The 13,189-nt window shown below is 39.2% G+C and overlaps 1 long non-coding RNA gene across 1 annotated transcript; it reads left to right on the plus strand.

Moving 5' to 3' along the window:
• Positions 1-2,651: 2,651 nt before the first annotated feature.
• On the plus strand, positions 2,652-12,757 carry LOC311430823. Its single transcript, XR_014689045.1, has 3 exons — positions 2,652-2,831; positions 7,393-7,556; positions 12,621-12,757. It is a non-coding gene; the product is annotated as an uncharacterized lncRNA (long non-coding RNA).
• The last annotated feature ends 432 nt before the right edge of the window (positions 12,758-13,189 follow it).

The raw sequence follows: 13,189 nt of genomic DNA on the forward strand, positions 1-13,189 counted from the left end.
CAGGAGGGCTCAGCCAGCTGGCAAAAAAGCTTTTGGGAGGCCAAGCATCAAAAGCATGTGAAAGCAAAGAAACAGAACAGAAGGAAGCAAGGTGTGACAGAAAGGTAGTCATGCTCAAAGACAATAATCACAGCTGTTCCAGACAGTCAGCTACATTAAGGATAATGTTCTCAAGCCAAGATGCCTTGAATCAGCATCTGAATCTGGAGCTGCATTCCCTCAGAACAAGAGATCAAGTTGTACACCCTCCAGTTCCACCAAACACAGTGGTAGCATTCACAAATCAGAACCAAAGTGAATATCAGACCACTTTACCTATAGCTAGGAGCAAAATCTAAGGCACTTCAGTTGGCTTGAAATTTTTGCCTTGTGTTTCAGCATCTGTACATAACTCATAATATCTTTTGCAGTTCCTGTCTACTACAGCACCAGCATATTTACATAGGCAAGCTTTTCAATTCCTTCTTACACAGTGGCTAATATAGGAAAATATGATGAAAAGGACTTCAGGGTTGAGATGAGGACAGGGAGATCACTCAACAATAATTGTAATGGGCAAAATAGAATCATAGAATCATAGAATATCCTGAGCTGGAAGGGACCCTTAAGGATCATCAAGTCCAACTCTTGACACCGCACAGGTCTACCCAAAAGTTCAGACCATGTGACTAAGTGCACAGTCCAATCTCTTCTTAAATTCAGACAGGCTCGGTGCAGTGACCACTTCCCTGGGGAGCCTGTTCCAGTGTGCAACCACCCTCTCTGTGAAGAACCCCCTCCTGATGTCAAGCCTAAATTTCCCCTGCCTCAACTTAACCCCGTTCCCGCTGGTCCTGTCACTGGTGTTAATGGAGAAAAGGTCTCCTGCCTCTCGACACCCCCTTACGAGGAAGTTGTAGACTGTGATGAGGTCTCCCCTCAGCCTCCTCTTCTCCAGGCTGAATAGGCCCAGTGACCTCAGCCGTTCTTCGTACGTCTTCCCCTCCAGGCCTTTCACCACCTTCGTAGCCCTCCTCTGGACACTCTCCAACAGTTTAATGTCCTTTTTATACTGTGGTGCCCAGAACTGCACACAGTACTCGAGGTGAGGCCGCACCAGCGCAGAGTAGAGCGGGACAATCACCTCCCTTGACCTACTAGCGATGCCGTGCTTGATGCACCCCAGGACACGGTTGGCCCTCCTGGCTGCCAGGGCACACTGCTGGCTCATATTCAACTTGCTGTCTACCACGACCCCCAGATCCCTCTCTTCTAGGCTGCTCTCCAGCGTCTCATCGCCCAGTCTGTACGTGCAGCCAGGGTTTCCCCGTCCCAGGTGCAGGACCCGGCACTTGCTCTTATTGAACTTCATGCGGTTGGTGATCGCCCAGCTCTCCAACCTATCCAGATCCCTCTACAAGGCCTTTCCACCCTCATTCGAGTCCACAACTCCTCCAAGTTTGGTGTCATCAGCAAACTTGCTCAAAATACCTTCTATTCCTACATCCAGATCGTTTATAAAAATATTGAAAAGTACCGGCCCTAAAATGGAGCCTTGAGGGACCCCACTGGTGACCGCCCGCCAGCCTGACGCAGCCCCATTTACCATAACCCAGCATAGGGAGATTTATATAATTTATTACTTATTACTAACAAGCTAGAGCAGTGAGCAACTAAAACCAAAACCAACCAACCAAAAACCTTCCCACCATCCATCCTCTTCTATATACTTCCCCTGAAAGGCACAAGGGAATGGGGAATGGGGGCTGCAGTCAGCTCCTAACTCTGTCTCTGCCGCCCCTTCATGGTCACTTTCTGCCCCTGCTCCCAGTGGGGTCCCTCCCACTGGATGCCATCCTTCCCGAACTGAGCCTGTGGGAGCTGCCCACAGGCAGCAGCTCTTCAAAAACTGCTCCAACATGGGTCCATACCATGGGGTCCATTCGTCAAGAGCAAGCTGCTCCAACATGCGTCCTCCATGGGCAGCAACTTCCACCAGATCACCTACTACTGTGTGGGCTCCTCCACGGGCTGCAGCATGGAGATCTGCTCCATGTGGGACCCATGGGCTGCAGGGGGACAGCCTGCTCCACCAGCCTCTCCACAGGCTGCAGTGCCTGAAGCACCTTCTGCCCTCCTGCTGCACTCACCTTGGGGTCTGCAGGGCTGGTTCTCTCTCCTCATTCTCCCAGCTGCTGTGGCACAGCAGTTTTTTTCCCCCTTTCTTTAAATCTGCTCTCACAGAGGCACTAAAAACATCAACTATTGGCTTGGCTCTGGCCAACAGCAGGTCTCTTTGGCCTGTATGGAGTAGCTTCTGGATTCTTCTCACAGAGGCCACCCTTGCAGGCCCCTGCTACCAAAATGTTGCCATGTAAACCCAATACACTCATATAATCCAGCCTGGTGAGTCCCAAGGATCTAGAATTGTATTGAGTGAACTGAGAGATGAGATCAAAGGATGAGGAGGCAGGAGGAGAAGGCTTTGTGTCTTTGAGTAGCTTCATACGCTTGTGATTTACAATGCCATGTGCTGTGTGTGTTTTTTAATGGTTTATCCAAGAGCACAGACAAACTCTCTCCTTGTGCTAATTTACAGATTCCAGTTTTTCCCTCACACTGTTGAACTGTGCTACCAGAACTCCTTGCTGCAGACCAGTGAAGAGTTGGTCGTGGTTGTGGTGGGACCCCTAACCTTGAACGCTGGGCTACTTCTTATGGTCCTGATCAAATGGGGCTGTCAGCAGCTGTTTGGTTCATTCCCTTCCTTCTTGTCAAAGTTTATCATAGCTCTGGGACTCTGGACAGTGCTGGACCCCTTGGCAGTGTTAGTAGTGGATTCGTTCCTGGGGGTAAGTCACTTAAAATAACTTGGACATGAGTCCTTGACGTAGAAGTTTGTTTTATTCAGTGAATCAGTGGAAGATAAGAAATTCCACCCCTGGCAATGGAACATGAAAGTTAAAAAGAAATTAAATAATAATGTTATTATTTACTTTTTTTTAAACAAAATTCCCATCTAATGGAGTCACCATGTTTCTGCATAAAATTAAGAGCATTACACAAGTCATATATGGATATAAGAAAATGAATACACCAGTGGAATGATTGCATCTGTTTTGAAGAGGATTACTGCACTTTTGGATGTTAGCAGAGATGGGTTAATGAGCGGTCCTGATTATTAGCATTAGCATTAGCATAGGAGATATTTCTGAGCACTGAAACAGACAAAATGAAAAAAGAGCAAAAGCAAAGCAAAAGGAGAGGGTATTGTGCACTTATTTGACATGCAAGGTAGTTAACACTATTTTGTGGAACACCTAGAGAGACTTGTAAGATAGGAAGATGAACTTCTTTATGGAAACACCCCCATCGCACCTGAAGTCATATGTTCAAAGCCCTCAGCTCTACCTGTGCCTACATATGGTCTGTGTAGCACATCTGTACGTTGGTGGCAAGGGGACTTCTGTCACATACAGTGGCCAGTCTCCCGGAACATGCCTTTCAGATCCAGATCTCATTGTGCAGCTGACATAGGGTCCTTTTGATGGGCACAGGGCGCTACAAATTTTTGTGAAGGTGTGATACTGTCCTTCCCCTGCCCGCTTTCAAAGACATCTACTTCTGCTGTTTACTACAAATGAAAGGGTAATCTACAGTCGTTGTCATGGAACAGGTCTTCTCATGTCTCTTGATTCCTCATTCACTAACCTGAGCTCTCCTTTTAAGTCCTGTTAAAATGTGATTGTCCATTGCTTACATAATGTTTCCCATTGTGATGTTTTTCAAAATTAAAATTCACCTGTTCAAGTTTAATTGTGGCTTGCTTGGGAGGTAATGCCTTATTTTTAGCATGTGATAACACACTGTAGTTTTCACTTGGACAGCCTGGCTTTTTGTTTGTTTGCATGCTTGCTTGCTTACTTGTTTTTAATTTCATGGTGCAAGCCATGCACAGAATTGAGTTTTAATTGTAATTACTCAGATGAAGATTTTTTTTTTTTCTTTCTGAGGAAGAAAATGGGTATTTTCCCAATATCTAGGCTAAAAATAACTAAATTTTTACACACACACACCCCATTGGTGTATTAAAAAATCTGGAGGAAAGGTCTGAGTGTGGTCTACTTTGCCTTTACCACAACTGCACTGAGAAAATTGTTGCTTTTGACTTCACTAAAATGTCCTTGGTTTGAGTCAGTATGGCTTTGTTACCAATTTCAAATAGGGCTTGTTTGCTTGTTCAGAGGGAAATGTGAGATATGAATAAGGTAAGTTTTGATTACAGTGCACACCCCTCTCTGTATTTTATACTGAAAATTTGGCAATTTTACCCACTGAGACTATCATTGGTAGAAACTCCTTTGTTCAAATATTACACTATATAGTATGTGCATCCTTTCCAAAATGAAACTGTCTCTTACATGTGTTTTTGGTATCCCATTTATGATTTTTTTCTCCTGGCATTCTTTCAGCAGCTATTTCAGATTTACTTGCCCATCTATTTCAGATCAAGCCTTTTTGAATATTATGCCATAGTAATATGAGTTATTTTAGTGCTAGAATATATTTTACAATCCTAGATGGATTTAATACTGATGAAAGATGACAGAGAGCCCTAGGGACAAAGGTTTTGCTGTTTACTATTTTATTATTATTATTATTATTATTAAGGGAAGACTAGTTAGTATTTGAATGCTTGCGGGATTTCAGCTCTTAATGTGAGATACTGTGTGAAATTTGTGAATCCAGGCTTGCTTTGCAGAAGGATCATTCAAGGGGTAAGAAACTTGCCTATGACTGTGTTGAATTCAGTTTGAGTTCTGCCAGAGTTTTCCTGGGACCAGTCACTTTGTACAGCTTGTAAAATGCACAGTAGCACCTCTTTAGCAACATGGATGTTTGTCATCCTAAAAAACATTAGAGACTGTGAAGTGCTCACATGACCATCACTGTGTGATGTGACAAGTACAGAAGACAGGTATTGATGAATGCTATTTAAATAATTTAAAATTAAGACACCTTTCTTGGATTGTGTCTTTGAAGACCACAGAAGGACTGTCACAATTGCATAGTTAGAAAGAAAATGATAGAGAGATACATGTACACTTCCTCATGCTATTTTTTTCTCTTGCCAGAAAGAACTGCTTGGATAAGAAAGAAATGTATTCTTATTTGCCATTCAGAATTTTGCTTCTTTGGAGGGATCTCAGAACATGAGCGCTCTGCAGAGGGTTTTCTTTGGTAGACAGTCTGCTTGGTAAGAAAAGGATGGAGGCAGCCAACTTTTTATGCAACAAGAGCAAGTAAAACATGGAGATAAAAAAAAGAGTTTTTTTTTTTTTTTTTTTTTTTTTTAAATATATTGACAGATCTAAATTAGTGACTAGTCTCTATATGTCATTGCTGGTCTCCCAGAACCTGTAATTTAAATTATAGAAACCTGGCATTGTTGCAAAGGGTGGAGAGAGAACAAAAGTATAGTCAAGAATTTTATCCCTTGTACAGCTCATCACAGGACTTGTAAATGTCATTCCTTTGCTATGCATGTCACCACAAAGTTAGCCAAAAACAGGGAGAAAGTTTTGACTCTGCTAAGGATTAGTCCAGGCAAGTTGTTCCAGAAGATGCAGGTTTCCTGAAGCTCAAAGGTCACCAACTCCCTCTCTGAAAGATAAATAATGGATTTTTTGGTGGTGCAGTTTCACATGTCCTTGCAGAACATGTTAATAGGATTCAGCTTGAATACTGCTCTCACTGTGTCACTTAAAAATAAAAAAATAAAAAAATAAAAAAGTGAATGGAAGAATTTTCTGAGAAGTAGACCTCTGATTCAAGTAGTTGAATTCTTCTAAATCGATCCAGCAGAGGGCAATAATATGTCAATACAGTAGCTAGTTCTTAAGAACTAGATATGGAAAAAAACAAGGGGGGAGGAAATCACATAGATTTTTGGAAAACCTGTTCCCGCATTTTACTGGAAGTATATTGAAACATAGAGTGCTGCAAAACCTTCAGGACTCTCTGTGAATCCATGTTAAAATACACAAAGTACATTATTCCCAATTAGATTACAATTTTTATTCTATGAATATTAATTCCTTACTGAGATTTATTATGTTGGATATTTATTTTATCCTCAGTAGAAGGAAAACAGTTATTTATGTTTATTTTGTTACAGAGCAATTGAACAAAAAGTATTAATTGCATAGTTAAGTAGGATATATAATGGTTATGTATCTTAGTAGAATCTATTAATGATGCAACTTACAGCTGCTACTTTGTACAATTAAAAGGTATCTTTAACTCCACCACAGCAGTGGGAGTATAGTCAGATCTCTTTAGTAGTACTGGTTTCACTGTGTCTCTATTTCTTCTCAGGAAAGAATGAAATTGAGTAAGATGGTTGCACCATAAAATAATGTTTATGCTTGGTGGTTCTTCAGAGTTACAGGCTGTTCTTTGTGGCTTCTCACATGGGACTGACTGGATGCTAAGAGTGGGGTCTGATGGCAATATCTCATTTTATGACAATACATTCCAGGCAGACATGGTAATGCATGTATATAAATTGAAATACTGCTTTATAAGGGGGAACTTGTCTCTTTTGCACTTAAAGAAGGTCAGCCTCTTTGGGCAACACTTAAAACTCTGCTGGTATGCTCTGTTGATCTCCTTGCAGTTGCTTTCTCCATTTTTTCTTACCTCATTGGGTCTCAGTGATGCTTGGTGAATCTACCTTCTTTGACTGATGATGTTGTTTGCAAGGCTAGTAGAAAAGCTATACTAGGTATTAGCTAGCAACACATGCAGACAGGGTAGTACTTCCACTGAGCTTTTCAGATAACATTATGGTTGGTTTTGCTTTCCAATGGTAGCACCAAACACTGACTTGTTTTGAAATTGAGAGCTGGAGCATATATGCCATCCAAAGTGTACATGTTCAGAATGATGAATGGGTATCTTGATGAGTCTGATAGGAACCAGTATTCTTCTTGTAACAAGGACACCTTGAGACTGGTCAGTTTGGAATTGTGCACTGGCACAAGTTTTTTCTGCTCACTCAGCACTCCCAACAACAGCAGCATAAATCATTTAATATTATTCCACTGGTCATTGAAATAAAGCAAATTTCAGCCTTCCTCTCCTTCCACTGTTTCTCAACTATGTTAATGAAACCCTCATTAAGTGCTATTACTGTGACCTTGAGTTTTGTTTCATGAGCCACAAAGTCATCTATGTAAGTTAAACATCTTGTGGTTAATTTCAAACTTTGTGTCACAGACACAAGATGGGTGAACCACAGATTACAGTTAGCACTTCTTATGAAGAAATTCAGGTTCTTTTATGTCTGTAGGTATATAGGCTAATTAAGTTTGGTGTTTGCTTATGTCAATCTTTTTTCCCCCATGGCAGCGACTTGTGAACAGTGTAGAGAAACCCATTGCTGATGCTGCAAAGCTCTACTGGGTCTTTCTAAGAACAGAAGAGTCGGGGGTTCTCGGTGCTCTAATCACTGTGATGCTTTACACAGTCCTGTTCATCATCTCCTCGGCAGTGTTGTACCTTTACTTTCTAAGGTATGTCTCTTAGTTTCATTATTCGCTTAGGAATTTAGGCACAAGCTCCTTCTCTTGTAAGATAAAATACAGTGATATCGGAAAAGAAGTTTCAATGACACATTACCAAAACCCAAAATTGCAGACAATCAGGGAGGTGATGGCTCCTGTGGCCCCAGTGAGTCAAAGAGGCAGCCATTCCACAAAAGGAATGTAATTGATACCATGAGTTTTCATTATGTCTATGAGCCTCTGCTCCATTGGCTTCCAACAGTGGTGTCTATTTTCACAGTTTAAACTTTAAAGTATGTATACTTGCATTTAGGTACCTTGGAAGACCTTATCTTTAGACTTCCAAGTAGGGTTTTTTAGATGACAAGATTTTTGGCTTGATGTGACTGAGGCTTAAATACAGTTCACGATGTAGAATCATAGAATATCCTGAGTTGGAAGGAACCCACAAGGATCATCAAGTCCAACTCCTGGCATAGATGTGACTTATTCCAACTCATTTTTTTCATGACTTCTTCATATTATCAGTATTGCTAGTCTTTAGTTCATCATGAAGTTTGACCATCTGACTTTCCACCCATCTAGCTGGCACCATTAACTGTACAGGCAATAGGGACAGGCGTGGGACACTGGAAACAAATGAGATTGGTTATCTAAATTTATCTCGGTTATCTATTGCCTAAAAAAGTTTTTTTTCTTTTTTTCTTTTTTCTTTTATTTTTTTTCTGAACAATTCATCCATAATGCAGTATGAATGTTGTACTGGCATTTGATTCCCTTCAGCAATGAACACTGAATAAGCACCAATAAAAAACTGTATGCAAAGGCAGGGTCTAGGCAGGTATAAGAATAGTAAAGCTCAGCATACTCCCTCCATCTGACAGAATCATCTCTCAATCTCCTTTGCACAAACTCCATTGCAGCAGGCAGAAAAAGATAAATGGCAATCTATATTTCTGCATAGCATTTCAGAGTTCCTGCATTCCTGGAAGCTGTACACAACTCCAATGTACTGGTAGTCTAGTTAATTAGTTTCTGAGATGTTAATGCCTTCTTAATCATTGACTTAATAGTTTTGAATAGCTTCATAAGTTTTAGCTGCTGTCGTTTATTACTCAGGAAAATTAATTTAAATTAAAACATTTGTAAGGCAGGTTTTTATGAGAATATTACCAACATCTTCATTGTCTGGGGAACAGGTGCAAGATCATCAAAGGTTTCTTTCCTTCTGGATCAATTTTCCCATAATGTTTTCCAATAAAGGGGTGGGGGAAGAATGTTACTGGGGGAAAAAATGTTGTCTTAGTACAACACATTTTAAAAATGATTCATAGCAAAATACAAAAACAAAGGGAAGATAACAAAATCTGTTACTGTGCATAAGGTCTTTGAAGTTCTTTGCCTGATAACAAAAAGAAACATTTTGAATACTGGAGTCTGTGAAGGGTGAAGTTATACTGTGAGCTTCTGAGATTGGATAAACTTTCTTTTCCTCATCAGTCCATACCCCAGCAAAATGGGAACCTTGTACCTAGCATACTTAAGCAACACATAGTCCACTAATGATAGCATTAAAACATTTTCAAGTATCTTTAGGGAAAACATCTCTGCAATTCATAACTTTAACTGCGTTCCCTTAATATTGATATAATGGCATTTGTTTCTAAGATAAAAGTATTGTAAACAAGACATCCGTTTGTGTGAATAGTCCTCATCTGTTATATCCCAGAAGTATTCTTCTTCTAAGTGTTGAGTGATGTCTTTTGTGTCCTAAGACATTGGTCCACAGGAAAGACTTTGTCCCTTGGGTGCCATTGTTTGGAATTACTCACCTATTTGCCATTTAGCCGAATTGTTCAGTATAAAAAATATAAAAAGTATTAAAAATATAAAAATAATGTAATATTTATAAAATATGTAAAAGTATAAAATTTTTTCACTGTCAAAAAAAATATGAGAAGAACAGTCAACCCACCAGAACACCAAAGAACGTAGGGGAAATACCTGTTTCTAACAGCTGGAAAGCCTTGTGCCAGCAGTAGGCATCTTTTTGCATCTTTATAAAACAACATACCTGTCTCCCCTTGGGTGACTTGGGACTCTGTAGTACCTGTAGCATGGAGAGATATTCTCATTACTTTTTGTAAAAATGTAGTGGCTCTGGTTACAATTCCTTCATTTTAATTCCACTAGACAGTAGAAACAGTCAGGAATTTGTTGGTGAAATGTTTCCTGCACTGTGAGAAAATCCAGAGCCAGCTCAACTAAAAGTGTCTACTGGAAAGGGTTTATGTCTAAATTTCTTGGTATTGATTTTTTCTTTTTTCTTTTCTTTTCTTTTTTTTTTTTTTTTTTTTGACAAGCTTCAAAATTCTACATTTTTCAATATTAAAAGCAAAATGATTTTTTTACAGTTTTTTTTTTTTTTACAGTTGTTTTCAAAAAAACGTGAGAAAGTCTCAAATAAAGACATGATGTATTGTTATAAGCATTCTACCATTCAGTTTTTGGTTTGTGTAAATTTTTGAGAAGTCCATTTTTTGATCTGATTTTGTATAGAAAGCCATTTCAATGTTTTTTGGTCTTCTTTGTGACAAATAAATGAAGTTGTAGATATTTGACTGCATCTCATATCTCCAGGACATAGCATCTGAGTTTTGATTTGCTCTTTATTGCATTAGCAATAGAAATTATTCTTATTATATTTATAGAAGCCATGTTAAGATGCAAGAAGTGTTTTGTTAGTTTTCCTGCCAAAGAAAAGAAATACAGGTAACAGAAAGCAGGTAACAGAAGCAGGCTGAGTATATCTGGGCAAAAAGAACAATGCTGGAAGACAGGCTTCATGATTCCTAATTAATTCAAAGTTAATTATATTGTTTATAACCATGTGCTTAAAATCTTCATATAGAAAATGCTTATGGCAGCAAATAGACAGTAATTTAACTGCATTAAATTTTGCTTCATTTAAAATAAGAATGTTACATTAAGTGAGCTTAAATAAATGGCAAGGTCTTGTTCTTGTTTAGCAAGATAAGTGGCAAGTTATTGAAATCGCTGACCTGGAATTTCAAAGACAAACAGCATAAAATGTCATTGTTTTGAGATGAGTAGGAGACCAGAAAGCCCACAAGCTTGATTAGAAGTTTTTCAACTAAAATCAAGATATTACTAAAGTATGAGTGAATGTTTGCAAAAATGTGTCTGTTGTAAAATAAACATCTAATGTAGATACATACAGTAAGAGAAAAACTTTTATTTGAAGAGGCTGTGAAATATGCAAAATTATGCCGTGAAAGGTATTAATAATGTTTTAAAAAAACCCTTCTATTCCACAATGTGTTTTAAGATGCTTTAGTACTCTTCCCTACCTCAGCACTGATTTGCATTCCATGCTTTGGATTTTCTTCTATTATTTCCTGATACCCAGTTTATATTCCCAGCGTTAGCTATATCTCAATTACATTGTTTTCTGCCACTCTCTTGTTTTGATAAAAGAATCCCAAACTGACATCTAGGAAACTACAGCAAATTTATGGCTACAGCTTCAAAAATGAATGTTTCAAAAAGGGAGGGTATGAAAAAGATGTACATAGAAACTCTTTGCAGCAAAGCAGGGGATATAAACCCCTAATCTGATGGTGAGGCCAGCTGCCAGATTTCAGTATTGGAATAGCTACTCAATCACAGAAATTCCTGGATGTAGGGCTTGACCCTAAGGTACATATTCCCTTTTCAAGTTAAAGCTAAAGCTCCTTCTGAGATCAAGTTGAAAAACTGCCTTTTGGTGCCTCTCCTTATTTCTGTTCCATACTAAATCTCAGTTTGGTGCAAAATTGTACTAAACAATTTATTGAGTGTGCTTTGCTGCAATTCCTGTGTGCACTGTAAGGTGAGATGTAGAGCTAGTGTAAATGTGAACTTTATTCTGATTTGGTTGATCGGTCTGCTTCCCTCCATCTACCCATTGGTTATCAAATACATGCTAACACAACACCCAAGAATAAAGATCAGCCACAAAACTGCTTCTAGTGTTGCTGCACATGAAAAGGAGAAGAGTTCAGGGGGTTAAAGAATCTGTGCCTGTGCTCGTTTCCATCTGCCAATAAATGAAAAGACCTGTGCAGCACCACAGAAATCTGGGCATTTTTGGTTGCAAAGCCACACAGCAATCCCTATTAGTAGTCATGCTTCTCATGACTACCCAGCCAGTCACTGTGAAGGATGGAAAAGCTGAGCTTGGCACCAAGCAATGACTGAATTGTAATAAAGTATGAGCTTGGAAGAGGGTACAAAAGGAAAGACCTCAGTTCAGTATCCAAGATTGAGATTCTATATTTTCAGATTTTTTTTTTTTTTTCTGAGACCCTGGTTTTGCATTAATAGTTGAATGAGAAAGAGGTTCCATTTGAATTTAACAAAAGTGTTTTTAAGTTTTAAAGTTCATCTAAGGCTAAAAATGTGACACTAGGCTTTCCCAAAAGCCTCACAATATTTCTTGGTTTCACCTACATTAAGAAATACCACACAGCAAGCCTTTCTTGTGGTAGAGAATTTTACTGTGTAGTGCTTATTCAATTCCCTACCACAGCACAGAAATGTCATAGAAAAACAAAACCAACAAATGAACTTTTCTAACATCAAGAGAAGTTTAGATTGCACAGACTTCAGGTTTGGCGTTGAAAAAAATCATGAGTAGTTCCTTCTCCATATGATGTGGTTTGCCCATTATTAAACTCTGGCACAACAGGACTTCCATTCATGCCTAAGTGGAGGTACTACATGTTAGCACTGGGGCTAGTTACCCAGCCCAAACCTGAGAACAGACATTGGACACTTCTGAAGATTAAGAACTCCTTTGGAAGTCAGTATCTTGTAATAATTAAAAGAAATTGCTGCTTACAGTTATGTGATTTGACTCAGGTGTTGTAAAGTGTTCAGAGATTTGGATGGGAGGGATGGTATAGGATGGGATGGGAGGGTATGTTGGAGAACCTGTGGGATAGAAGCTTCTTATTCCTTAAGGAAAAAAAAAAAAAAAGTAAAAAAAAAGTATGTAATTTCTGTCTTTAGGCTACATAATGAAGGGTGGCTGTTGGATCTATTTCGACGCATTCATGGTGAAGAAGGTGCATTCTTTGTTCCACTGGATTTAGAGATTTCCAGTCAGGAGCTGAGCTACATTATGAAAAGAGCTGAGCAGTGGAGAGGAATCAAAGGTGAAAGACGGATGGTGAGTGGCAAAGTGTGTTCAAGAAGAGTCTGTGATGCACTAGTCCAAATTAATGCTTTGTATTCCTGGATGTTATCTGAAAGCACACAGATATACAAGAAAATGATTCTTAAGGACTTTATTTATATATTTGTTTATTTATTTATTTTTGATGGAGAAGCTAAGAAGCATGTTCAGGAGATTTTTGTGAGAAGGTTGGATGTGCATTGCCTGAACATCCTGAGGGATTACAGTCTGGTTAGTATCCAAAGGCTTAACAGCATCAGAGCCATCAAAGATTATTTACGCCATCTGTTGATTTCTGACTGAGTCGTAGAGACTTACTATATGTTTAAATGTCAGCATCATCCCAGAGAAGTTCTTAACCACCTGAGCAAGCTGGGAAGCCCCATAGACAAGTCAAGTCTAC

The sequence above is a fragment of the Aythya ferina genome (genome assembly GCF_964211825.1).
Source record: "Aythya ferina genome assembly, chromosome: 2".
In the NCBI taxonomy this organism is placed as follows: domain Eukaryota; kingdom Metazoa; phylum Chordata; class Aves; order Anseriformes; family Anatidae; genus Aythya; species Aythya ferina.